The sequence below is a fragment of the Rhipicephalus microplus genome, chromosome 10 (genome assembly GCF_043290135.1).
Source record: "Rhipicephalus microplus isolate Deutch F79 chromosome 10, USDA_Rmic, whole genome shotgun sequence".
Lineage (NCBI taxonomy): Eukaryota > Metazoa > Arthropoda > Arachnida > Ixodida > Ixodidae > Rhipicephalus > Rhipicephalus microplus.
In genome coordinates this window covers 24,927,029-24,953,669 of record NC_134709.1, presented here as the reverse complement: position 1 = coordinate 24,953,669, position 26,641 = coordinate 24,927,029, and the positions used below count along the sequence as shown (strand labels likewise).

At 45.1% G+C, this 26,641-nt stretch overlaps 1 long non-coding RNA gene across 1 annotated transcript in view; it reads right to left on the bottom strand.

Moving 5' to 3' along the window:
- Positions 1-343: 343 nt before the first annotated feature.
- The window catches only part of LOC142774190 (uncharacterized), a 36,112-nt gene continuing 9,814 nt past the window's right edge, over positions 344-26,641 (bottom strand). Inside the window, exon 2 of the long non-coding RNA XR_012886353.1 lies at positions 344-1,804. This is a non-coding gene — a long non-coding RNA (uncharacterized LOC142774190). The remainder of the gene's footprint in view (positions 1,805-26,641) is intronic.

Below are 26,641 nucleotides of genomic sequence, written 5' to 3'. Positions count from 1 at the left end.
TTATCTCAGCAGAAAACTTAGGAACACCCCTAAAAGCGGTCACGCTGCTCTGCAGGTAGTTTCCGATAAAGAACGTCGTCAGTAACCATGCCACAACTGAGAGCCTTATCGCTGTGTCCCCGATATTCAAACACTGAGGGCTACGACCCAGGAGAGTGCTCACAAAAAGCATAATGACAGATGACAAAGAAACACGTTCGTTCAGACTCGTGGCACGTTTTGAGTATAATATGAAAATGATCAGGCCGCAGAAAGGGGCTAAGCAACATCTTGCGCCGATATGTTGGAACGAAAGCCAAACTGGGTTTCTAAGGCATGACAGTTGCAAGAAACATAAGTGACATCTCAAAGTACCAGATCTATTTATTTGTATTACAATAATTACATATAAATGAAGGAGTGCCGAGTTCACTCTGAGTTACACAACTTATTTTAGGTGCCATATATATTTATTATTTATAATAAAGACTCTACCAATATCACTCACGCTTCACTCACCGACAAATATATGGTATCGAAATGGAATAACTAAATCAACCGAAATGCCTGTTGCGACCTTTAAAAACATGCTCGGCCTAGAAGCTAAAACCTGGAACCACTATTTGCAACTAGACTTTGTTCCAGTGTGAGTAGTGGCACAAAGCAGGTACAGTGCTCAAAACATTCTCCTTTGACAAATTATTTGGTCCCTGCCAAATATTACTGGCGTACTTTTCTACCTACGCTATTCTTCCACTTGCAAGTCATCCATCACATGCCCGTATCGCAATTTATCATCACTGATATAACTGCAGATGCTGGTATAGCCTGATAACTTTAGCGTTATTAAGTGAATTGTCACTGATTCTTGCTATACTTTTACATTTTATTACGTGCGAGTTGATGTCTTCAGATCGGTCCTGAGATTTTCTTGTTATTATCGTAATCATAGTTTTGTCTTGGTTAATATTGAACAAATACCCTGTTTTATAACGTATTTCTGTTTCAGACAATCCTTTCTTCCGATCTTGCGACTGATTTATAATTGCTCGCTTGGTTACGCGTCATACCGCGTGAATGAATTTTATACGTAAGGTATAAAGTCCCGAAACCACCATATGATTATGAGAGACGCCGTAGTGGAGCGCTCCGGAAATTTTGACCACCTTGGGTGAACCCAAACATTAGCACATGGGCCTACAGCATTTCCGCCTCCATCGGAAATGCAGCCGCCCTAGCCGGATTCGATCCCCCAACCTGCGGGTAAGCAACTGATTACTTTACCCACTAGACCAACGCGGCGGGCCATGTGAATGAATTTGGGTGTTAGCATTGAAGGCCACCTTTCAACAGGCACCGCAAGAGTGGCTCGTCATTAGCACAGTTCATGGGTGTCCTATCATTTACATCGTGTTTGTGATTTCATAATTTCATATGACGTAGTATTATAAGTATTATATAGTGTAGCTATTGAGCTACTTCAACTTCAGGCAACCTTCAAATCAAGCGTAATTACAGAGTGAGCCTCACGGCTCTTCACGAAACAACGAAAACAAAATACTGAGGTGCTACGCAGTTCAGGCAACATAGCTAGTATCGACCAATCCTTTCGTCACGCTTGGTGATACAGTGATGGAAGAATATTTCAACCACGAATATCACCAGCGATAGCGTTAGTCCAGCGTAAAGAACCACCGTGTACTCGAGTAAAGCCATATCGAAGGACACGATTTCGTCCTCTCCTGATGGTGGCGGGAAACGGGTTCCATAGTGCATCCACATTCCGGATTCGGAAACAGCCATAATCAGCCTCCTGTGATGATTCCTGCATCAAACATGGCGGAAATATATTTGGTATTGTGCAAGCACTGAAGTAACGTACAAAAGAGTATGAAATTGTGAAAGAGAAAGAGACCACGAAAAAGGTAAAATTGACCCAACTAGCGGATCGGATGGTGTAATGAGGGAAGGCGTCAGTTCCTTCCATTAAAGAGCAAACGGTGTAACCTTTGGCCCACTGATCACCGATTGCGCTTCGTTCAAACACTAATGTATGTTATACCGGGCCCCGACTTCCTGTGGCTGCCAAGCCGATACTACGAAAGTGGACCTTCTGCGCGTGTGTTATTGCGCCAAGTAGTCCGCTATATTGCTTTTGATTTTTGTAAGCGCAGCCAACCAATGCGTTTTCTTACATGAACAGTTTATGATGATTGTGAAGTAATGTTATCAAAGACGGGTAATATACAGCTTTAATCAAAATTGACTGTTAGCCTATATATAGCTATGTGTGAAATACAGCAGCCTAAATTTTTAGCTATGGTGCGCTTGCGGCTATTGTTTTGTGTCTCCACCATATGACTGAATTAGGTTCCAAAAGGGTGAGAGTAAGTCCATGCCTATAAGGCCCATGCCCACGAAAGAATTTTTGTTTTCAACTTCATACCGTCACACGTCACTGAAAATGCATAAAAGTCACTGCTGCGAATCACACTTACAAATTTCAGTGGCTGTACCTATGGAACAAATACGTGCAATAGAGGTGCATCTCCTCTGAAAATCACGTTGCATTACACTAATCTGGCCGCGTTTCAAGTGTGCCTGCGAAGCCATAATATAGTAATGCAATCTACCGCTGCAAAGCTTGCTACTATGAGAACCCCTCAGCAATATGTTGTACAAGTGCGACCACGCAAATGGGTGATGTTTTTTACTCAAAACAATTTACGGCTTGCCCTGCGTGAAGGAGACGCAAGCAATTTGTACTTGAAATAGAGAACTATCACCATCAAGCTAGAACCGGAGGAGGAGGAAGAGAAGGAAAGAAGGAAGGAAGGAAGGAAGGAAGGAAAAAAGGAAGGAAGGAAGGAAGGAAGGAAGGAAGGAAGGAATAAGTGGAAGGACAGGGAGGTTAGCCAGTTCTTAGACCAGCCATGGCTACTGTAGAACAGGAGGACACGACATTACATATTGGGTACTATACAAAGATATACTCGTATGACAGGTAGTCAATCAGCCGTTGACGCTGTCCGCTCAGCCCGTGAAGGAAATACAAGGATTCCGGTCCCTTTATCAAAAAGGATTGATAAGGAAGACAGCTTTGTTTGCTAATTCGGAATCTTGTAAATACGTGTTCGTCTTCTAGCTTCGAAAGATTTCAACTACCTAAATTGGATCCCTTGTTCACGCTACAGCTGTCACGGTGAATTTCCTGTTTTCATTCAATGCTGGGATGGCGCCTATGAATAGGTGTTGCTATTACAAAGGCGTACTCATGCCGCAAGGGTACGGTGGCCACGTGCTACTCCGGCAGAACGGCAGAGAAAATTGAACACGTCGTGCTGTGCTATGTTCGCTATGACACAAAGGAATGCCTGTTTTGGATAGTTCTTTACCAAATAGACTTGAGACCATTTTCGTAAAACAAGATTTTAGGACCATAAAAACAGGCGTTGAGGGCGCAAATGGCAGCGAAAGTGATACTGAAATACCTAAAATAACCAGTTATCTAGCCCGTAGACTGGGTCTACTATTCCAGGCGTTCTTGTAAACATGCCCATTCCACACTTTCCTTCGTTCTTCGCTTTGTAACCTTACCCATCGCAAGGTAGCAAACCTAACGTGTAACGAGTTGACCTCCTTGTGGTTTATTTACCTCTGTCTCTCTCTTTCTCTCTTCCTTTGTTGCCTAGGCGAAGCATTCTACTGTTATTTATCACCGTAAAACGCTCTCATCGCAAAGCACCAAGAACTCCTCCCGCCGTAGAAGCCACCACTCACGGTGTTCGAAAAGGCGACCTTCAGCGTGATCGTATCAGTGGTAGTAGACAACCAAAACACCGTCCATGTATGCTACCAAACTTAGAGTAAGATTCATTTTTTTACATATTGTTTCATTTGCAGTGTTGCCTGAGGGCAGGTCTGCGACATAAACTTTAAAAAGGCTACCGTGGTTAGAAACCAGCTTGACCTGGTGATATCAGTTGGCCAAACCTTACTCGGTGATCCTAAGCGCCCAACTAAATATTTCACAATGAACAATGCACTGTCTTTATTTTGGCTCAGTGAATACAGATAACCTAGTTAAGACGCCTTTACGGTTACTTAACTAGGTTATCTAGGTTAGATGTGGCCCCGCTGCAGCTGAGTGATGCCCTAGTCGTTATTTGCGTTCGATGTGACGCAAATACCTCAATATTTAGCTGGAAAACTACTTGCGTTGGCATCAGAGAAGAATGCCTCGTAAAACACCCACGTACCAAATATCAATGTTATCAATAGTAAAAGTAGTTTTTCTCTGAGCATCTGGTGATGGCAAAATAGGATAAAGCTGAACGTTGGGTTAGTTGGTTTTGACACCAATACACACTAGTCAAAATATAAAAGCGACAAACAAAGATGCGCAAAAAAAAACCGCTAGTCTTTCGGTCGCTTTGTTTGTACTTTTCTTGGTCCCTTCTTTATTCTCGCTAGTAAAATGCATTTGAGATAAAATAGAATTGCTGTGCGATGAGGTGAGTTGTGTCAGTGAAGTGCATGCGGCGATAGAAATATGCCTCTTAGTTGAGAAAGGCCTTGCTTTGTACTCAGAAAATTTGGCCCAACTTATAAGTAAACTGGCGTAAAATGAAGAAATACAGTGGAAGTACATAACCTAACTATAATGAAACTAAAGTGCCTAATCCACTTCTCTTCCTTCATGCCTTCAATTTACGGCCACAGACGCCGTTGACCATAGCAGTACATAAGAAATTTAGAACGATCAAAAGCTAACGCTATTCGTGTGCAATCAACTGCAATTTTATAATCTTATGAAAGCACATGAAATACTGCTATCTGTTTTGTATTGTAAAGCATAAGAATATTTACCTGAACGGGTAACGGGTATGCACAGCAGAGTATGTTTGCCAGGTAGCCAATGGGTGGTCCCCGACTACCAGTCCATGATGCAATGCCAAGCGGCGTTCCGTTTCCGAGCATCTACTCAAATATATATGCGTTCCCTGACGTGCTTTTCGCAAGCAGCCTATGCCATTTTCGTCAAGACAAGCTGATTGACACTTGTGAAGAGCTCCAGCAACCGGCTTGTACACAGGTTCGGTGTCATGGCTACCTCGCACTTCTTGTATATAGCTTCCAGTACAGGGATCCTTGGTGCCTTTGTTTAAGTGCACCAGCAGCTGCTCCTTAGTTCTTATCTCAGCAGAAAACTTAGGAACACCCCTAAAAGCGGTCACGCTGCTCTGCAGGTAGTTTCCGATAAAGAACGTCGTCAGTAACCATGCCACAACTGCCAGCCTTGTCGGTGTGTCCCCGCTATTCAAACACTGAGGGCTACGACCCAGGAGAGTGCTAACAAAAAGCATAATGACAGATGACAAAGAAACACGTTCGTGCTGTCTCGTGGCACGTTTTGCGCGTAATATGAAAATGACCGTGCAGCAGAAAGGTACCAGGCAAACGAAACAGCAGAAGAAGAAGATCCAAAAGTCCAGCAAAGAAGGTGGAATTGGCACGCGAGAACGACTGTAGAAACAGAGGGAAGTAGGCGAGTACAAGCCGTACTTGTACTCAGAGAGAGACGTCGACTTCTCTTTCAACCAGCCGTAGCATACCAAATCAATGCGTTTCTCCCTCAAGAGAGTTGCACCAGTGCTGTGATCAGCACAATGTATACTGCCTGTGGTGTTGATAGTGTAATAGGCGTCTAGGAGAGCCGCTACTTCGGGAACCCGCAGCTCAAAGACGGCAAGTGCCATGCCCAGAAAAAACACTTTCCCCATGTTTGCGCAAAACGGAGGGATAGTTCCTCTTTCATGTACCGCAAATGTAATATGTTTGTTCCGGGGGTAAGCTCTCTCGGATTCCTGGCTCCCGAACAAGGATTCCAATTCCGGCGTTAAGCTCGTCACCCGCTCACTGCAATGCTTGTACCCATCGGCAGCCATGCTGATGTCTTTCTCAGAAACGGTGATGACCTGGCAGCTGTGATTCGAAAGAAGAGCATCCACATCCGAGTGGTTACCGACAGCAAATACCCAGTAAACGTTTGGGTTCAACTGGTTCAGCCTTTGTACCTCCTGGAAGATTCCGTTCGGCAGGTGGCCTTGCCACGGCGCGATAACAAAACTGGGCTTCGGAAAAGTATCTGGCTGTACTATGTACCGCAAGAAAGATTCATAACATTTGCTCTGGACGCTTTGACATGTCCACATCGTCACGGAAGTGGAGTAGTTCTGATGAATATCGCGCTGAAGGTTTCCGGTGAATCCCGCTGCAATGACAGCTATAGGAGAGCCGCGGTATTCCTTTATAACACCTATGCTATTAAGCAGGCGCTGATTCAAGTTTGCTGACACTGATATGAAAGGAACGAGGCACACAAAGTGCAAGAACGCTTGGCATATCCTTCCAGCAGTTGGAGACATAGCTGAACTACCTGGTCGCTCTTTTCTAGACGTATGATAAGGCTTTATGGGCCCACGGTGGTGTACCTGCCTCCTACGGCTGAGTGCGCCCAAGGAAAAGTGGACTTTGTTTCTAATTTTTTTAATCTTTTTTTCTAGGTGCCTTCATTTCTGTGTATATAATTCAAAGCAATGGGTTTTCATGTCTGGATAAGGAAGACATATTAAGAGGCAACAAGACTACGGGGTAAGAACAAATAAGCATGTATTAAGAGGTAGCTGAGTAAAAACAAAATTATTCCCTTGGCTCCCGAAATGCGCGCTGAAGTGTAATTTGGTGGTGGGAATGTTGTGGCAGGTTGTGCACATGAGAAGTTGGCGTGAGAAAGGTGGCATTACGACTACACATGAAATCAATAATGTACTTGCCGCAACTCTATGCTGCCACATAACGGCAGGCTGACGTGAAGCTAGCCGCCCTGCTGCCCGTTAGACTGAAAGTGGACATGTATGTCCCAAGACATTCATACGCAAGGCCAGCACAAGCATATTCATGGTAAGAATTTTGTTATTTGCCACTTGGAACTTGGCTCTCAATCGGGACACCAAGGAATTCAGATGATTGTGTCGCCCCTAAAGCCTGTGCATCAAAAACTACATCTGTTTTTACTCTGCGTAATTTTCTTTTTCATTTCTTCATAGCTAAGCTCGTGGCATTCTCCACGAACGATCGTTATGTCGTTAGAGAAAGACGACATTCCGGAAAGACAAGCAGCGAAAGCATGAGATTTTAGCAAGGAAAGTTTGCGGCCAGATCAATAATTTTGCTGCGACAGCAGTCAAGAGCCTAATCTTGTGCTTGTCATACTTGCGTCCCATCCTCGATTCCGCTAATCAATTCTGGCTAAGTGCACCAAGAAAGTAAGTTCTTCAAAGGGTGTGGTTTTTTTATTGATTTGTTGGCTGGAACAATCCCAGATTACTAAGATGAACTTCTCTAGATTATGTATGCTTCAGCCCCATTTGGCTGGCGTATTCTCTGGAGCCTCGATTTTTATTGAGCAACGTTTGCTGAGCCACGCTGAAAAGGGGCTGCTGAGCCCCTTTAAAACACAACAAGCATTTTCGCCACCACCTGTTCGAAAAGCAGTGCAGTCTGTAAAGTCCCAACAGTGTTCCAACCTCGTATGCTAGCACGCTGAAACTGGAATCGCCAATAGATTTAACCTTAGTTGAGGATACTAGATCAAACAAAGAGAAAAAAAAACAAGCATATTTAATACCTATGTCGTAGCCGTTGATATAGCACAAAAATAAAGAATTCTTTACAAATGCGGTTCAATGTTCGTACCGTCCCGGTGGTCCAGTGCTTATCTAGTTCGACTGCTGGCCCGAATGTTGCCGGAGGGATTCGCGGCCGCACCTGTCCCGATTCCGGCATCAGGCAAAAACGATGGCCCCGTATCTGCATGTTCATCTGCAAATGTCGTCGGAAGACGATAGTCTTGCGTGTGGAAAGAGTGAACAAAACATTTATTTGATGTTCTGCGCAAGAAAATCGGTGAATGGTATTCTGGAAGCGCTGTGTTAGAGTGCCTCGAGCGTGCAGTGGAGGGGAACGAGCGCATCAGGTCACGTCACACGTGAGACATGAGCGCTATCTGGCAGCCTTTTCTTCGAAAACAAAGCGCGTGGCTCTGAGACGGGCGAGCGTCTCAGAGGTGATAAGGTGTAGAATGCAAGGTGACGGGTAGGTGCCACCACCGTGTCGTCTTAGCAAAACGTTGGAAACACTCGCCTTTGCGTGCAAGTGTTGGATGGTCAGCGCAGCGTTATAAGCGGTACGGTCCTTAGAATTACTTATGTATGCCTCTTCTAGTAAAAGACGCACATACAGAATATATACATGTTGTTATGGTGCCTGAGATATGCGCGATTATTGCTTTTGAATTGACAATAGCACAAGTATGAACGATGAATCTTGAGCAACATTGGAGGGTGCTGCGGACGGAGTCGGCCGTTAGGAGTACTGGGCGGTGCTGTTTAGAGTGTCCTGAACCGTTAGGGTGGACAAACAGACAAACGTACAGACTGGCAGACAGACTTACAGACAGACAGAAACATACCAAAATTTTGGCCTCGAAGGTCCCCCAAGAAAAAGACTATCGTCTTTAAAAGTCACAGAATATCCATGGAATAAATGATGATGAGTGGGCGAAGCGTCCATCAATCCGTCCCCGCTTCTGTCCGCGTCCGTCGGTCCGTTCGTGCGTCCATTCGTCCGTCCGTCCATCTAGTGAACACTTCAAGTACCACCATCTTGCTTCTTTTTATCGCATATTCATCATCTAGAAGTACCGTCTTTCAGCGGACAATCCAAGGAATAAAGGAGAGTTTGTGCCACATTTCTGCTAGAAGCACTTTGTTAACACCGAGAGCGTGATAACGACGCCGTGCTACGCTTCACGCAACATGTGGAATAGGCACTTCAAACTACAAATAAATAACTAGCGTTTTTACGAATAAAGCAATGCAGAAGGTATCGGGCAAATTCGCCTGATAATCGGCCAATCCCCTCTTTTGGGTACGAGCCATGTGCAGAGGAAAACAACAACAGCATGCGGATATGGGCCAGAGGGTGGGTATGTCCCACTGGTATGCGGGTATGTGCCTCAGGCTACGCACTACAACAACGAGGAACGCACAAGCCACGCCATAAGGAGCTTCGCCCCTAAAATGCTTGATGCCGGTGTTCTCATTTTTAGGAGCACATATAGAGACCCTAGTGTTCTAAATTTTAGAAGGCCTCTGCTCTGGCATTCCTTTTATTACTATTGTAGCTTCGAGACATAACCCGACCGCAGCCCCTCCCCAATTATCAATGCTCATCGCACATTTGCAAATGTGCAACGAAAACGTGCGCCACGCTTGCATCAAGACACGCTTGCTGACGGCTGCACACTCTCAATCAAAGTAGTAATGTAGAACAGTCTCGAATGTGAAAGTGCTTTGTGATAGGTAGCAAGATACTGGAATTTGTAAAGTATTACATCTACTTAGGAGAGGTATAGCGCAAAGCGCAACAATGACAGTGAAATAACTTCAGAAGAAGAAAAGCGTAGCGGAGCGGATACGAGAAGCATTCACAAGTCATGAATGGCGGTCCACCGCCATCCCCTAAAAAAGATGGTATATAACAGCTACAATATACCGGTGTTTCACTACTGAGGAGGAACTTGGAGGCTTAAGACGCTCAACAGAATTCAATTACGATGCGGCAATCAATGGAAAGAAAAATGATTACCCTTAAGAGACAGTATGAGAGCAGAGTGGGTCATGGAACAAACGGGTGTTTCGGATATCATAGTGGAAATTGGGAAGATGAAATTGGCATGGGCAAGGCACATAGCGCGTTGGCAGGATGACTCCTCATCATTTAAGTCGACTGACTGGATGCAAGAAAAGGCAAACGCGCGGGAGGGATCCAGAGAATCAGGTGGGCTGATAAGATAAAGAAGTTTGCGGGTATACCCGCAAACTTTTTTATATTGTGTTTGCTGCTGACACGTTGTATATAAGAACTGGTTTGATTGGTGGAACATGCGAGGAGCCCTGCAGTGGACGTAGTCAGTCAAGTTGATGGTAATGATGATTATGATAAATAAAAGCCACAATAAACAAATAACAAGCAACAAATCTTTAATTGTGCCACCGGGGTTTCAACCTCCGACCTCTCGCTCTAACGCGTGCCACGTTCAACAAGTCGCGCTAAATATACGCGCGGTAAAAAGTGACACATTTCAGTACTCACTCGCGTTGTGGAACTCTCATTGATATGTCGGGTTTAGCGTCTCAAAACCACAATATGATTATGAGAGACGCGGTAGTGGAGGGCTCCGGAAATTTCGACCGCCTGGGGTTCTTTAACGTGCACCCAAATCTGAGTACAGGGGCCTACAGCATTTTCGCCTCCATCGAAACTGCAGTCGCCGCAGCTGGGATTCGATCCCGCGACCTGCGGGTTAGCAGTTGTGGAACTCTCAATTTGTTTTTAAAACGTCCTCGGGTGTACGGGTAATGGATGGATGGATGGATGGATGGATGGATGGATATGGCTGTACCCTTTAGATTGGGCGGTGGCTGCAGCCACCAAGCCGTTATACCTAATGAACGAAAAACTAGATTTTTTTTTCAATTGTGAGGTTGAGGATTCGTACTTTGCAGCGAAAGGTTCAATTTTCACTCGTGCCTTGACTTTAGCCACCAAATCAGATAACCTCCTTCTAGTTAATTCTACCCACTTAAAGTCTATTTTGCCCTCACTGTCCCTAAACTCCTGTGCTTTGAAAAACTCTGCGCCATCAACCTGAACGACAGGGTGAAGCCCTTTACAGAACATTATCAAGTGCTCGGCAGTTTCTTCTTCCTCTCCACACGCACTGCATACCGTAGTAATGCGTCGAATGCGCCACCATGCGGCAGTACACGCAGAGGGGTCATTCCATGCGCTGCAGGTTTCAAAAAAAAAAAAAGATATCGAAGAGCATTTTGTTGTTGCGCTGATCAAACGGAATAAAGAATGTTACAGTTCGCACTCGTTGTGTGTGTTGGCTTCTTGTGTCCTTTGTGCTTGAGCGGCACGCTGTTCGCTTCTAGCTACTTAGTGCTCTTCGGGTGACATTCTAATTGGTTGCAATCGCATTCATTTCTTCGCCCTTGCTGCAAAACTAACTTATTCCGAGTTTCATCGTTTTTCCCCATTTGTGCTTCACAGGTACGCGTGAAACTTTCATTGTGAACTTGCGATGATGAACAATACGCCGCGACAAAAGTATGACCAGAACAATTGGCAAAAACAAAACAACATCAATGTTTCTTTTTTTTTTACAAACTGTTGCGTTTTAATGCCTTCATATGGATACAAATTTATTTATTCATCAATGCATTGCGCATACCTTTACCGGTTTTACGTATCTAAGTGGGGCATGTAGTTGAAAATCTGAGTTATTGTCACACTATATATAAAGGTACAGTTTACGGTCAACATTGTATAACGAGTGAGTTGAGACACACCTAGGTGAAATAACACGAAATTGCACACGAATTGGGCAAAGTAATTAGTAAAAACATTTTACCATATAAAATTTTCGGAAGTTTTTAAGCATATACTTTGTCGAAAAGCTACAGAACATTATCCGACTTTTCAGAAAATTTTCTAATTTCAGCAATGATAAGTAACGTCTGCATCAATTCGAAATTTATCTATCCCGAAGAAATAATTTGGACGTTGTCAGCATGAGCATTTTTATTTGAAACTACGTCATCAACCTGACCTGTTGTTTAACGATACTATCTAACATCCTTTGAATATTGTATCATTGCTATTGAAGTTTTTCGGTGTACGCTAACATTGAAAAGTGAGAAGGTGTGAATGTAATTACGTGCAAGGCTGGAAAGGCAGTTTAGACACACATACACACACACGCACACACGGACACAGATGGCTGTGCCATTTACTACGACAACAAGTAATCAGGCGTCATGTACAAACAACCGCCTTGCTAGCTTCGAGCTCCCTTATCCATTCTTCCCGACACAGTGATACAGGAATATTTCAACCAGGAATATCACTAACGATAGCGTTATTCCTGCATAAAGAGCCACCAGGTAGCCGTGTAATGCCATGTCGAAGGACACGATGTCACCGTTCACTGACGGCAGCGGGTAATAAGATCCATAGTGCATCCACATTCCAGATTCCGAAACGGCCATCATTAGTCTCCGGTGCTGGTACCTGTGGAAAAAAGTAGCAAACCTCTATTTTCCACCTTTTTTTTTATCGTCAATATTCGCCCGTACGTATGGACATCAAATAGTGTAAAAGACAAGAAGCATGAGAGTAGGAGTAACTTGGAAAAACTACATGAGCGGCAAGTCTTGAGGACAAAATAAAAAAGTTTGCTCTTTTACCAGGCCACCGAAGAATATATTATCTTAAGCACTACTGTCATGCTTTCGCAGTTTAGTTCCCCAGTAAGTTTTGTGAAAATATTCCTCACCATCATGAATAAAAAGCACTACGTCGATATAGCTCAGATAACTCTTGCTAATCTTTATTCATAGTAATTTTTAATTTAGTCGTTACAATACGTGCCAAAGGACATCAACTCAACATGATTGCAGTAATATATCTCTCATTTCCACCCTTTCTAGATCTCATCTTTTTTTTTATATGAATGAAAAAAAAAGCTGTGTTGCAGTGTAATGTTCGTGAATGTTAAGCACGCTTTTGACATCACGCATTCAGCGTGAATTGGCGATAGTCTATGGCTGACTACAGTAAGAGCTGGCGGAAGGTCAGTGAACTGGATGAGACTAAGATACTTTCCCATTAAAGAAATACGACTACTTTTGTCCCGCCACCTCTCCAAACCATGGTCCCTGCTGGTTCCGTTCCCCGCGACTCAGTAGTTTAATGCATCAGTACACGCCTTGACATGATTATGACACTGCTATACAAAAACATAAAACAAACGATAAGCCAGCCCTTTACATCCGCATGATCTACTCCCATCACTTGTTTACTAATAAGTAGGCACTATGAATAATATCGCTGATTATCTCAGTAAACGACTTAAAACAACGTACCTGAATGGGTAACGGGTATGAACAGCGGAGTATCCCTGCCAGCCGGCCAACGCGCTGTCCCCGACAACCAGTCTGTAATTCAACGCCAGGCGACGCTGCAGCTCCGTGCAAGTAGCAAAATAAATGTGTGTTCCACGACTCGCTCTCTCCATGCAGGCGTACCCGAAGTCTTCGATGCAGTCTGGCCGACACTTGCGAAAAGCTCTGGCCAGAGGCTTATACACAGGCTCGGTTTCACGGTTACCTCGAATCTCGTGGTTGAATCTTGCAGTGCAAGGAACCATGGTTTCACCGTTCAGGCGATCCAAGAGCTGCTCCTCCGTTCTTATCTCAGCTGATAAGCTAGGGACACTCGTAGAAGCGGTCACACTGCTCTGCAAGTAGATACCCAGAACGAAGGTTCCCAGTAACCACACGGACACGGCCAGCCTCGTTGCCGAAGCCGCGCCGTTCACGCCCTGGGGACTTCGCCCCAGGACACTGCTCACCAGCACCATGACGACGACGCGAGTGGGAACGCGTTCGTTTGGACACACGACACCCTGAGCGTGAAATATGACAACGATTGCCAGACAGAATGGGACAACGCAAAGAAAACACCAACCCACGAAAACCCAGGAGTCCAATAAGGAAGGTGGCGTCGGAACGCCAGAACGACTGTAGAAACAAAGAGACGAGGGTGTGTAAAACGCATGCTTATACTCGCTCGGGGATGCGGAAACCTTTTTGAACCAGCTGTAAAGGACGAAGTCAACTTGTTTCGTTTGTAAGAGAGAAGCACCAGTCATTCGATCAGCGCAATGCACACGAACAGAATTGTTCATGGCGTCGTAGGCGTCCAAGAAAGCCGCTTCTTCGGGGGCCCGTACCTGGACGGAGGAGAGTACCATGCCCAGAAAGAACGCGGGACCCATGTCCGCACAGAGCGAACCAATTGTGCGCTTTTCGTGGATCGCAAACGTAAGAATCCCATCCCTAGGGTAACTTTTCTCGTATTCCTGGTCAGCCAGCAAATGCTTCCATTCCAGCGTTGGACTCCTCGATCGTAGGCCGCAATACTTGTACCCATCAGCAGCCACGCTGATGTCTTTCTCGGTGACGGTGATGACCTGACAGGAGTGATTCGAGAGGAACTGGTCCAAATCTGAGTGGTCGTGGACACCGAAGGTCCAGTACACGTACGGGTGTGACACGTCCAGACGTCTAACCTCATGGAAAATTCCTTTCGGCAAACCGCCGGGTCGGGGTGCAAAGACAAAACTTGGTCCCGGGAAAGCTTGAGGTGGCGTGATGTAGCGCGCGAAGGATTGGTAACATCTGCTGTTCACGGTCTGGCACGTCCACAGCGTTGAGGAAATGGTAAGATTCCGATGGACGTAACCTAAGACGTTCCCTGTGTCGTCCGCTGCAATTATTGCGGCTGGAGATCTCTGATATTCGTGTATAGAATCCATGGCGTGATGAAGGAGCTCGTTAGAAGTCGCTGAAGCTAAAATAAATGGAACTAGGCACGTCAAGTACAATAAGGCACGGTCATCTCTTGTTGTAACACTGTTACACATGGCTGTGCTCCCTGGTCTCCGTATAGTGCACTCGGCTACTTGTACAGTGAGTTGATATGTACTCACGCTGTTTGACAATCCTGCCACAACTAAGTGAAGCCAGCGAGAAAGTGGAGCACTAGTATTTGCAGCGATTATCGATTACACTCCTTCTTGGTCCTGGCGGGGTGCACATAAATAAAAGATAACGGTTTAAACACTCGACTGGCGTGTGCTGAAATAAAAAAGCTATAGAGAAAAGAAGATAAAGTTTTTGGGTTCCTATTATGTCAATTGGAGCTCGTTTCAGCGGCAAGAGCCCTGATATAAGCTATGCAGACGCGCAGTTAGCGTGACACAAGTTTCACAAGAAGAAGACATCATTTAGGGATAACGGATTCCGCCATTTCACTGCGGGCAACCAGCAAGCTGACCCCTTATCCACCAATAAATCTCAGAATGGACACGCAAATTGGTCGTTCCAAGTGAAACGTTCCAGCCCGAAATTCGACCACCAGTGATTCAGCTGAAAAAAAAAATGAGCTGAAATGTAGCTTTAAAAGAGTGAGTTTAGTGAAGTATTTTTTTTTTCAAAGAAATTGTGTAGTCACGGACCCCGCTTCAAGTGTGCCGGCGAAAAGGAAAAGTTAGCCGGGAATAAATTATGCCTATGTAACCTTCAAACTGGGTATGGCGACACATTTGGTTTAAAAGCATTATATTGTCATTGTTCTTTCACGTGACGTCCCAACTAAAACTACATATTACTTCTACGGTCTAAATAGGCTTAGCAAAGCCACAGAAGTTTTTTTGTTTTTTACAAGTTGACCCACTAGCAGCGAAAAATACTGTACACGTCTATAAACAAGCAGTTATTGAGAAAAATTCTTGCGAAATTGACAAAAAGTGTCTTTCGGGGAAGATTCAATCGTCAATTAATGATCAAGGTCATCGTGTTAAAGATACATGAGATAGATCATTATGCGATCTAATGCCTCTGATGTGGAAGATTTTATTCCTGTAAATTTTGCTTAAAACGAAAAAATAATTTTTGATGTGCACAACCAACGTCAGCGGTGCGCATTGGCAAAGTGTGGCAAAGTGAGACGCCGTAGTGGAGGCCTCCGGAAATTTCGACCACCTGGGGTTCTTTAACGTGTGCCCAAATCTGAGCACACGGGCCTACAACATTTCCGCGTCCATCGGAAATGCAGCCGCCGCAGCCGGGATTTGAACCAAGAAAAAAAAAAGGACACGTTGCAAGGCAAACGAAACTGTCTAATTTCGAAGATTCTCAAAGAGATGCATGAACAGTGAAAAAGGATCTTGGACCTAAAGTGTGAGTCCTCCACAAGCGACTCTCTATGTCTGCGCCACTGTGTCCTGGCTGGCAGGAGTGGCACACACACAGTGTGCATGAGCCACCAAAACTTTAATGCATCATGCCAGTGGTCTCAAACAAACAACTGAAGAGCTCTTGGCTACATCGGTATGCGTGCCTAATAATAAAGACTGCGTGTTTAGCAAATGCGCATCCTACCCCGGCACAACTTATGCAATGAGCATGCTTCAACAAAGCCTCGCCCGTATTTTTAAAAGCGGACACGGCATACATGTCCAGCAATGAATAAGCGGAGTTCGCTGCTCACTCTAAACCATTGTTCTCACACAAGAACAATTTGCTGAAAAGTTTGCAGAAGTGCTAAGCTGAACACATTATTTCGTTAGCAAGCAGCAGTACAAGTACTTCCGAGAAATCAGGTCAAGTTCAAGACGATAGTTATAGCGCGAGAACAGAACGACGACACAGAGACAAGAAGGACACGTCTCTGTGTCGTTGTTCTGTTCTCGCGCTATAACTATCGTCATGTCATACCAACTAGCCCAAGCTGTCACACTTCAAGTTCAAGGTCTTAAAAGGCTGTTGTGGTGATGGACTTCACCGAAAATTACACTCTTATGCTTCAGGACGCGCCTCAGTCGTACCACTGAGTGAATGCACAGGCCACAATGCACCCTGTAGTTGTATACATCATTGACCAGCAAAGCACCTGTGGAGGTGTTTCTGTGCGAAGTTTTGCCTTAATTTCAGATTGTTCGAAGTGGGACACAGTCGCAGTATGCGAATTTCAGTGTGAAATACTGGATGTAGTCAAACGATACCTGCCACCAAGTGAAAATAGATCCATTATTTTTGTGATATAGCTTCTTCTCAATACAAAAACAAAAGGGACTTTTTGAACCTTTGCTACCACGAGCAGGACCACGAATTTTCAGCCGAGTGGAGGTTCTTTGCCACTTCACATGGCAAATTTTCATGCGACGGTGCCGGTGACACAATAAAACGTCTGGCAGCAAAAGCAACCCCACAGAGGATATATGGTGGTTAGATTAAGATACCGCCACACGATTTATTTCTGTGGGCTAAAAACAACATAAAGGGAATTACAGTAATTTGGGTGCCTCATTCAACAATTCAAGAAAAAAAAATCAAGCTCACTTCGAGATTCGACTTAGTGCCAGCTTTAAAAGGGACCCGACAACAGCACTATTTCCTACCGTCCACTAATGGAAAGTGGGGTAGCTTCTCCAATTTTTTTTAGACATCCGCTCATTTATGATGATGATAGTTTCCTTTAAAGACCTCGCAAATTACGGCTGGCTTAAACAGCTGCGCTTTTAAAACGATCATGCCCGCCGAGCGCCGGATTTTTGAAAAAGACATGCGGTGCTATACGAATGTGTTCATGGAACGTATGAACCCCATGGACAATGCATCAACGCTGTGCATTAACAATGCAGTGTCCATACATGAGCTAGCTTACATGACCAGGCGGATGTTATTCGCAGCAAAAGTTTGAAACGTATTTCCGACAGTAAGCACCTTCTCAATCTTGACTGAAGAATTGCGCTACAGTTGCTGTGGTAAGCGAAGTTAGGGAGGAGACAACTCTTTTCTTTTCTCCTCCCTAACTTCGTTTGATTGATTGATTGATTCATTGATAGGCGGGGTTTAACGTCCCAAAACCACCATATGATTATGAGAGACGCGGAAGTGGAAGGCTCCGGAAACTTAGATGACCTGGGGTTCTTTAAGGTGCACCTAAATCTGAGCACACGGACCTGCACCATTTCCACCTCCATCGGAAATGCAGCCGCCGCAGCCGAGATTCGATCCCGCGACCTGCGGGTCAGCAGCCCAGTACCTTAGCCACTAGACCACCGCAGCGGGGCTCCCTAACTTCGTTTACCGCAGCGACTGTAGCGCAATTCTTCAGTCATGAAAAACCAACTAGCCCAAAACCTCACTATGCCAATGTTCTCAATCATTATCTTACTGAATAGTCGCCTTAGGTCTCACGCACGAGGGTATGGTTCTTTTTTCGTGTGTTTCATGCGCCATTTTCCTTAGAGTGCGGCTGAAAATATCATTTTCTATTAAGGGCTGGAATTCGTATATATAATGTAGAATGTTTTCACTGGTACATGTATGGATATGACGAAACAAAACTTTTGAAGTGAAGCATCATGCATTTTTTTAAAGTTTCTTCGAAAATTTAGTTTCCTCTACGGAGCATTATTGCCGCGTGAAATTCTGCGCCACATGAGCAATAACGAACGACTGTACAGCCGAAGACGTGAAAATAAGACTCGTCATGCGATAGCAAGTCCGCTTGGAGGAAGTAGGTATTCAGTTTTGCTCGTTCATGTATTCTCGACCCGATAAAGCTTCCTCGTTCTGCTAACCTCTGGTGTCCGGTCTGAACTGAAACGTAATTGTTACGCCTGGACACGTCCCCCGACATCACCGGACGTTCGTTTTTGTCGAGCCACCATGACTGCCTTTTTTTTTCAACCGGATGTCAAACAACGTAGAAGCTTGCTCGCAATTGTTACAGCGCTTATTCAACGCCCCGGCATACACTGCATGCAAGAAGCGAAAGCCAGAGCTGGATACGCCTTGTGAGGTCCTGTGCTTCGTTATTAGCCATTCTCTCGGAGGGCAATGGGCGGGTTGTGTCCGTACAACCCTTTGCTCTCTGAGAAGACCACCTGGAGACAGAAACAAAGCGGACCATCATCATGAGCCGCTGTGTTACCGATCGTTTCTTTGGCCTGGGAGGGGAGTGACCAGCGAGAACGTTCATTCCGCCCTAGGGCTTAAGCATGAACTGCGCATTCTCCTGAAATCGGGACGCGCGTACCAAACACAGAGCCACACAAAAACAAAAACAAAAAAACAAGCCTGCGAATGAAACAACGCGCATGCGCACAGGATGAAATGCGCAGTGTCACGTGTGCAGATGCACGCGCTTGCTTGCGCTCGCAAACTTACATATGTGCGCCGAACACGCACGCACCAAACAAGCAAGCATTCTTACGGCACACGCACGCGTAAAAACGCACGAAAAAGAAAAACGAACGAAACAAAAGAGCTCTCGGTTAAGAGGGAAGATGTACTAAGGAAACACAAGGAAAGAAACGTTGTTACAGAAAGCGCAAGGCTCAAGTCATTTTCGTATCGTCGCGTGCATCAACGCGAAGAGCATCGAGAACTGAAGTTCGCTCACGCGAGTGCTATAGGCTTTCGCGACTGATCGCTTTCGGCCGCGAATTTCGGTGGACGCGCAACGAGAAATCACTCGCAGGGGCGAGGCGCAAGATGGGTGGGACCCGTTCTCCGCGTCGGACATCACTGTAGCACTATTGACCACTCGCGAGGTGACGATTGATGACCACGTCGCTTTCGTCTTCGCCAGGGGAAACGCCTCCATAGAAAGCAAAAGATTGGTCATTCAGGGGTGTTTTACGCGAGCTAGTCGTCAAGTTGTTTCGGTTTTCTTTTCTAGATCTGCATGCGTTGCGTTTAACGGCATGAAAGGCTGCTTTCTGAACAGGGCCTTTTCGTGATCACGAACATTATTGTTGTTGAGTGATTGATACGTGGAATGCACCATTCCAAAACCACCGTATGATTATGAGAGACGCCATAGTGGAGGGCTCCGAAAATTCCGACCATTTGGGGTTCTTTAACGTGCACCCAAATCTGAGCACACGGGCCTCCAACATTTCCGCCTCCATCATCGGATGCAGCCGCCGCAGTCGGGATTCGATCCCGCGACCTGCGGGTCAGCAGCCGAGTACCTTAGCCACTAGACCATCGCGGCGGGGCAACATTGTTTGTTGTTGTTGTTGTTGTTGTTGTTGATGTTGTTGTTCTTGTTGTTGATGATGTTGTTCTTGTTGTTGATGATGTTGTTGTTCTTGTTGTTGTTCTTGTTGTTGATGTTGTTGTTGATGTTGTTGTTGATGTTGTTGATGTTGTTGTTGTTGATGTTGTTGATGTTGTTGTTGATGTTGTTGTTGTTCTTGTTGTTGATGTTGTTGTTGTTCTTGTTGTTGATGTTGTTGTTGTTCTTGTTGTTGTTCTTGTCGTAGTTGTTCTTGTCGTTCTTGTCGTTCTTGTTGTTCTTGTCGTTGTCGTTGTCGTTCTTGTCGTTGTCGTTCTTGTCGTTGTCGTTCTTGTCGTTGTCGTTCTTGTCGTTGTCGTTCTTGTCGTTGTCGTTGTTGTTGTCGTTGTTGTTGTTGTTGTCGTTGTCGTTGTCGTTGTCGTTGTCGTTGTCGTTGTCGTTGTTGTTGTTGTTGTTGTTGTTGTTGTTGTTGTTGTTGTTGTTGTTGTTGTTGTTGTTGTTGTTGTTGTTGTTGTTGTTGTTGTTGTTGTTTGGAAGAGCAGATCTTCACAAAATTGCCGACCATGTTTGCTGGCCATTTTCTGAGGAGTGGAAGCTGCATAATTCCTAAAGGAACATCTGCCTTGGCTAAAAAGAACACGCTGTAGGAGGGGGCCTCCAGCTTCCACAGATCTCACTTCCCGGGAACCAAAGTAAACTTATGGTCATTTTTTGTCAGTAGGAGAAAGAAAGGAGTAAAACAATAACCGCCAGGCGTCCGCGGGACGCGCCGCACTATAATGCGAAAGCTGGAAGAGTGGCATTTCCGAGCCTCTTTGAACACTCAGTGGTTAGCTGCTGCAAGCACATTTGCAGGGTACCCACTACGCCATCAATGATTGTGTTGTAGGTGAGAGGGAAAGTACGCGAATTCAGAGTGTCGCCTCGGAATGGATTCGCTGCTCTAAACGAGGTAACCGACGTTAGCGTCGACACAACGAACGATACCTTGGTAGTATCATCAAAGAGTGTGCAATGAAAGTCAGGGGTATAGCCACTAGACAGGACACTGGCAAACTATGTGAGGAGACAAAAAAAATCTCATTAAAACTCATCGCGGTGGTCTAGTAGCTAAGGTACTGGCGGCTTACAAAGAGGGTTCAGCTTAAATTGAGGATGATGCAGCGAGCGATGGAAAGGAAAATGATTGGTGCAATCTTAACAGACAGGAAGAGAGCATAGTGGGTCAGGGAACACAAAAACAAATTGGGGGGGGGGGGGGGATGGAGAAGGGCATTATAGTTGAAATCAAGAATAAAAATATGGACATGGGCTGTGTCTTTAGCACGTATACAGGCAGGATAACCACTGGTCATTCTGGTCATTAAGGGTAACTGACTGAATTCTCAGAAAAGGCAAACGCATAAAGGGTAGACAGAAAGTTAGGTGGGCCGATGAGATTAAAAAGTTCGCCGGTATAATGGGGCAGCAGAAAGCACAAGATAAAATCCAAATTTTAATTTCATTTTCGCATTGCCCAAAGCCCAATACAGTGCAATTTTCATGCGAAAAAAGGAGATAAGAGAAAAAAACTGCACATGTGCAGCTTGACTAGGCTCTTTTCTCGTCCACCGCATTGATTGGCGGATCGTGGGAGAGGCCTTTGCTTTGCAGTAGGCATAGTCCGGCTGATGATGACGACGATGACATCGCAAAAGAATGTGAAGTCGGGATCCGTAACTTTCTTTAGTTCGCTTACCACGCACATTTCCTGAAAAAGCAAACTGGTACGAATGTAACATTGTACCTCCTTTACTTATTTTTACAGCATTCTACGGACTTTAGATCATCCAGAATGCGAGCAATATGCAAGCAATTTTCGTTGCACAGACTTGAGCCTCACACCTGAGCTCACGATCTCTTCAAAAGTGCCAGCCCCCTTGGCTCATCGCATTTTTTTTTTTATTACCTGCGGTCTCTTGATGTTTTTCTCCAGTCTCTCGGGCATGAAGCAGCGTTATTTCCGTAAATACGGTCATAAATTTCTTCGCATCGTCTTGCGTAGCCTGTGCACATAGGGTCACTCAGGCTGGCGCGTTTAAGCGAAGGAGGTCTATCCGTCCACACTGCGCAAAAGAAGCGCCACGCCTGAGGTGGCTCATCATGCTTTGAACTTTGGGACGCCGAAAACGCCATACAGAGTCGACGCCACGTGCATCTTCCGGCTTCTTCACAGATCGCCGAGCGTCTTTATTATTGTTTATTCTCGGCAAGTTTTTTGTTGTTGTTGTTGTTGCCCCCTTCTTTTCTCGTCGATCACACGAAGTGAGACAAGCCTCGCAGGTAAAGCTACTCGGGCGCTTCGTTGAACAATTTGCAGATTTTTTCTTTTTATGGACACCGGTCGCGTTGAGCTGGCCACTATGCCTCGCTGAAGCGAGTAATAAGATAAATATGACGATATGATATGAGATAAATATGAGCTCCCTTGCGCGGAAGCTCAGGGCACTGGCTGACGATGCCGGATGTAAAACAATCGCGAGGAAGAGTTATACTTAGTGTAGTTGAAGCAAGCGAAACGGAAAACGCAGGAAGCGTAAAAAGGAAAAGCGGCCGGCTCGTGCTGGCGTCAATTTTGAACCACGTGCCGTCTCAAGCCAGCGGTAATGGGGAAACGAACGGCTACTTCGCATGCGCACTGTATTCAGGAAACTTAAACGCGAAAGCGAGGCGACTACATTACGTGCGTATTGTAATGAGGCGCACATTAGGTCTCGCTTTTTGTTTCTTTCTTTACCTTGTTTCAAGTTTCACGCGTACGCGACTCTGCATCGTTTATTTCGCACCGCTTGCTGCAGTGCTCGAGGCGGCTTCCTTGTGTAATGAAAATGCACTGCCGTCAAGTGCACTGGCGAGCGACCGCTGGCCCCGTATACTTGACCGACAGGTCCCCCCTCGTGCGCGCCGTTGACCGCTAGGGGGCCACGGTTAAACGGAAGCGCGACGAACCCTGGCAAGCTGCGGAAGCACATGACTGCACGCTCTCTGGACCTCCCGACTGCACTGCGCGAGGTGTTTGTAGTAATTCCGCCTCCGCTCGCCTGATGCAACGTAACGCTTCAATTTGAGCGGAAGCGTATGGGAAGGATTTTCACACGTGAGTGCCGACGGAGAGGTTTTTCGCGAGCCGACGCCACCAACGTGTGGGTGCCGCTGTCTTGGGCAGTGATGCTCATCCATTTAATGGAGAGTGACCGTGAATCGTGTAACAGAATATACTGAGACAAGAAATTTAAACTTAGCTTACGAACAATAAACGAGAATAATAAAACACTAAGCAGTACAACAATAATTGAATAATTAAAATTATATTGGTACATTATAATAAATAAAAAAATCCAGGACGTAGTTTTGGAAGATACCGATATGCAGAAATATTTTGGTTGTGCTTTTGGTCATACTTTTTTTTACCGCGTTATGTCTCATGCTCGAATAGCCACGTTTGATTGTTGCATTGCATATTGTTCTTGTTCTTAGCCTTCTGTTCTATTGCAATATTCCCATACGTAGTCCGGATAGCAGGGTGGTTGCTCCAGGTCCCGAAGATGTGTCTACACAACCCCATATACCATCAGCTCCTCCTGCCTCAACTGCTCTTTTATCTCTTCCCACTTTAACCTATTCCTGCCAGCTTTTCGGTCCAAGTGAACACAGGCCATGTCTCGGCTGCTTGTCGGTAGAGCTGCAATGAAAAAGACTGGCAAATGTAGCCTTTTTCATTGCAGAAAGGTTCACATTGGTTGATGACCGCATCTTCCCCCCTTCCCCCTCTATGCAATAACCTCGCCGTCAGGGCCATTGGATGTAACATGACCCAATGCATAAACATCTGCGGCCTTACATGCCGAAACCGTGATACCAGGCATGATACATGTAGCCGTAGGGATTTCGAGTTAGTTAAAAAGCCATCGGGCCTGCGCGCAACGTGCAGCACATTCACAGCGTCAGCTGGAAGAGCGGCCTTTTGGAGCCTTTTATAAACACTCTTTGGATAACTGCTACAAGCACACTTACTGGGTACCCACTACGCATAATCATAACTTTTGTGTGGTAGGCTGGCATTCACTATGCTATCGTTCGTCATTCTTCGGAGAAGTGTGGTATCCGCTACAGACTTGCAAGGAATTTCGTTGAAAATTCTTACGCAGTGACTGACGACGATGAAGAATTACGCCTCAAGTGGGTATCTGCCACAGTTACAAGGTGATCGAGAACAAGGTTTTGTAATGGGTTGGAGCATTGGGTGACCCTTGTGATATGATAGCATTTTTTCGCCCTAAAACCCTTGGTGCTCTTTAACATGCAACATCTTTCCTTGGCCAGACACCAACAGTGAAATTGTGGTCATAAGAGCGATTATAACCTTTTTGGAAGCAACTGGACTATATTCGCGGCTATAAAATTAGTCTCAGCTAGAAAGAATTTTATATACTCACCTCTCCATCTCACCATTGTCATCCACTAGTCTTTCTTCTCCCCTTTCCCTCCCCCAGTAGCAGGCTAGAGCAAGCTATCGCTCAGGCCAATCTCTCTGCCTTTCTGTAAATAATCCTATCTCTCACTCTCTTTCTCTTGAAGTTCGCAGATATTAGTTTTTTTTTCAAACACAAGGAACGATCTTTGTACTTGAACGAACGCATTCGTTGGTTTATGTCGCGAATATATTATTCATATTTGGGGTTTACCATCCCTAAACCACAATATATTATGACAGACGTCGTAGTGGAGGGCTTCAGAAATTTCGACCCACTAGGATTATTTAACGTGTACCCAAATCTAAGTACCCGGGTTTCAAACATTTCTGCCCCATAAAAAATTCAGCTGCCACCACCGCGCGCGATTCGACCTTCGGGTTGGGAGTCGAGTGCGCTGACCACTTGACCACGACGGCGAGGCTAACTCGTGACTTTCTTTCAGCGTTTAAATAAGCATTTCAATTCAATAATCTTACCCAGTTCGTCATTAAGCTGCGGCGAGCTGTTTATTAAATTAGAGCCTCCGGGTTACTTATGACGTCTTGAATTTTACGCGATAGCGTTTTTTTTTATTCAGATACCCTAAAGGCCCCGAAGGGCATTACATAGGGGGGGGGGGGGAGAACAATGTGTTGAGTACATTTAAATTCAAGAGCAAACACAGTCAAGAGCGGGCATGTAACAGAAAACGGTAGAAAAGCAAACAAACAAACAAAAATAAATAGAAAATAAATACAAAGCAAGCGCACATAGTACATGGTCCATGGCTCTGATAATAAAAATCGCTTCAAGTGGCTTACAAACAAATCGTGATTATGAATTGTGGCAATATCTTGTGGTAATCGATTCCAATGAAAGATGGCCAAGAACAACGGGGATTGACGAAGAAGATTACTACGGGCAAACAAGGGGAGGACTTTGAAAGGGTGATCTAGACGCGGAAAAATGCGATGGGCAGGTTTGATATGCGATGCAGCAAATGACGACGCACTATGATAGAGCCGGTGGAAGTGACATAGTAATGCTAGTATTCTTCGTTTTTCCAGGGAGGGCAGCTGTAGAGATTCTTTAATGGCAGTCATGCTAGATGTGCGGGAATAGTTCTTAGTAATAAGACGTGCTGCTTTATTTTGCATGGCCTCCAGTCTGTTTGTTAAGTATGCCTGGTTTGGGTTCCAAATAATAGACGCGTAGTCGAGTTTGGATCGAACTAATGAAGTATAAGCTAAAAGTTTAGTTGAATGACTAGCTAAATACAAATTTCGTCTGATGAAACTGAGTGTTTTACTTGCCTTGGAAATTGTAGCATCAATGTGTTCATTCCACGTAAAGTTGGACGACAAATGGACACCCAGATAATTTAGGGTAGAAACGTTTTCGATAGCTGTGTTATTAATAGAATACGAATTTAGGTGCATGTTAGTAGACCTAGTAAATGTCATAGCTTTTGTTTTGAAAGCATTTATTTGCATTTGCGAATCCTCGCACCAGTTAACAATATTATCCAGGTCGTTCTGTAAAGTATTACAATCTTCAGAGCTGTTAATTTTTCTGTAAATTACGCAATCGTCGGCGAATAACCGAACGTTAGAACTCAAGTTATTGCCTATGTCATTAATGTAAACCAGAGTTTGTTTCGAAGAAATTGCAGCGTCGGCGTCATTGGTTGCGAGCGAAAAATGATCTTGTGCAAGACCAAAAAATCTAGAAAGATGAGAGAGAGAAGTAAACGTTTATTTTCGAAACAGAGCCCCGAGCAATGCCCGGTGTCACGCTGAGGTGGGAGGGCTCCTTAGTCCAGAAACCCTCCGGCTTCTACTGCAAATAGAAAAAAAAATGCAAACAAAATAAATAACAAAAATTCTGGGTATGTGTGGGGATTGAACTAGGGTCGTTTGCGCGGCAAGCGGGCGTTCTACGACACAGTCATGCGTCTGCTTGTGAATGCAGTGAAAATAATTTCATCTGCTTGGAAACGCAGCGCAAGTAACTCGCATGATTCAAACGAACTCATTCCCTTCCCCGTACATATACAGACGCATATACCCAGACTTATTCACAACTACGAGCACCCTTTGCAAGACACAGGCCGCCACCTTGGACCACGTCACCTGGGGATGCTGCAAGGACCCTCCCCCCACCAAACCTCTTAGGACAGTCACCTTCAAGTGAAGCCTGGGAGAGAATCCTCACGACTACAAGCCCGGACACCCCGCTCCAGGCCATCAAACGCGCAGACGAGGTGGCGACCAGGCATGGCCTGACAGTCCTGACCACTTATGAAACCGTCAGCTGCCTTAGTAAAGTTGTTTACTACTACTTACAAACACACGCGTTCTGCATACATGCTTTCCATTACA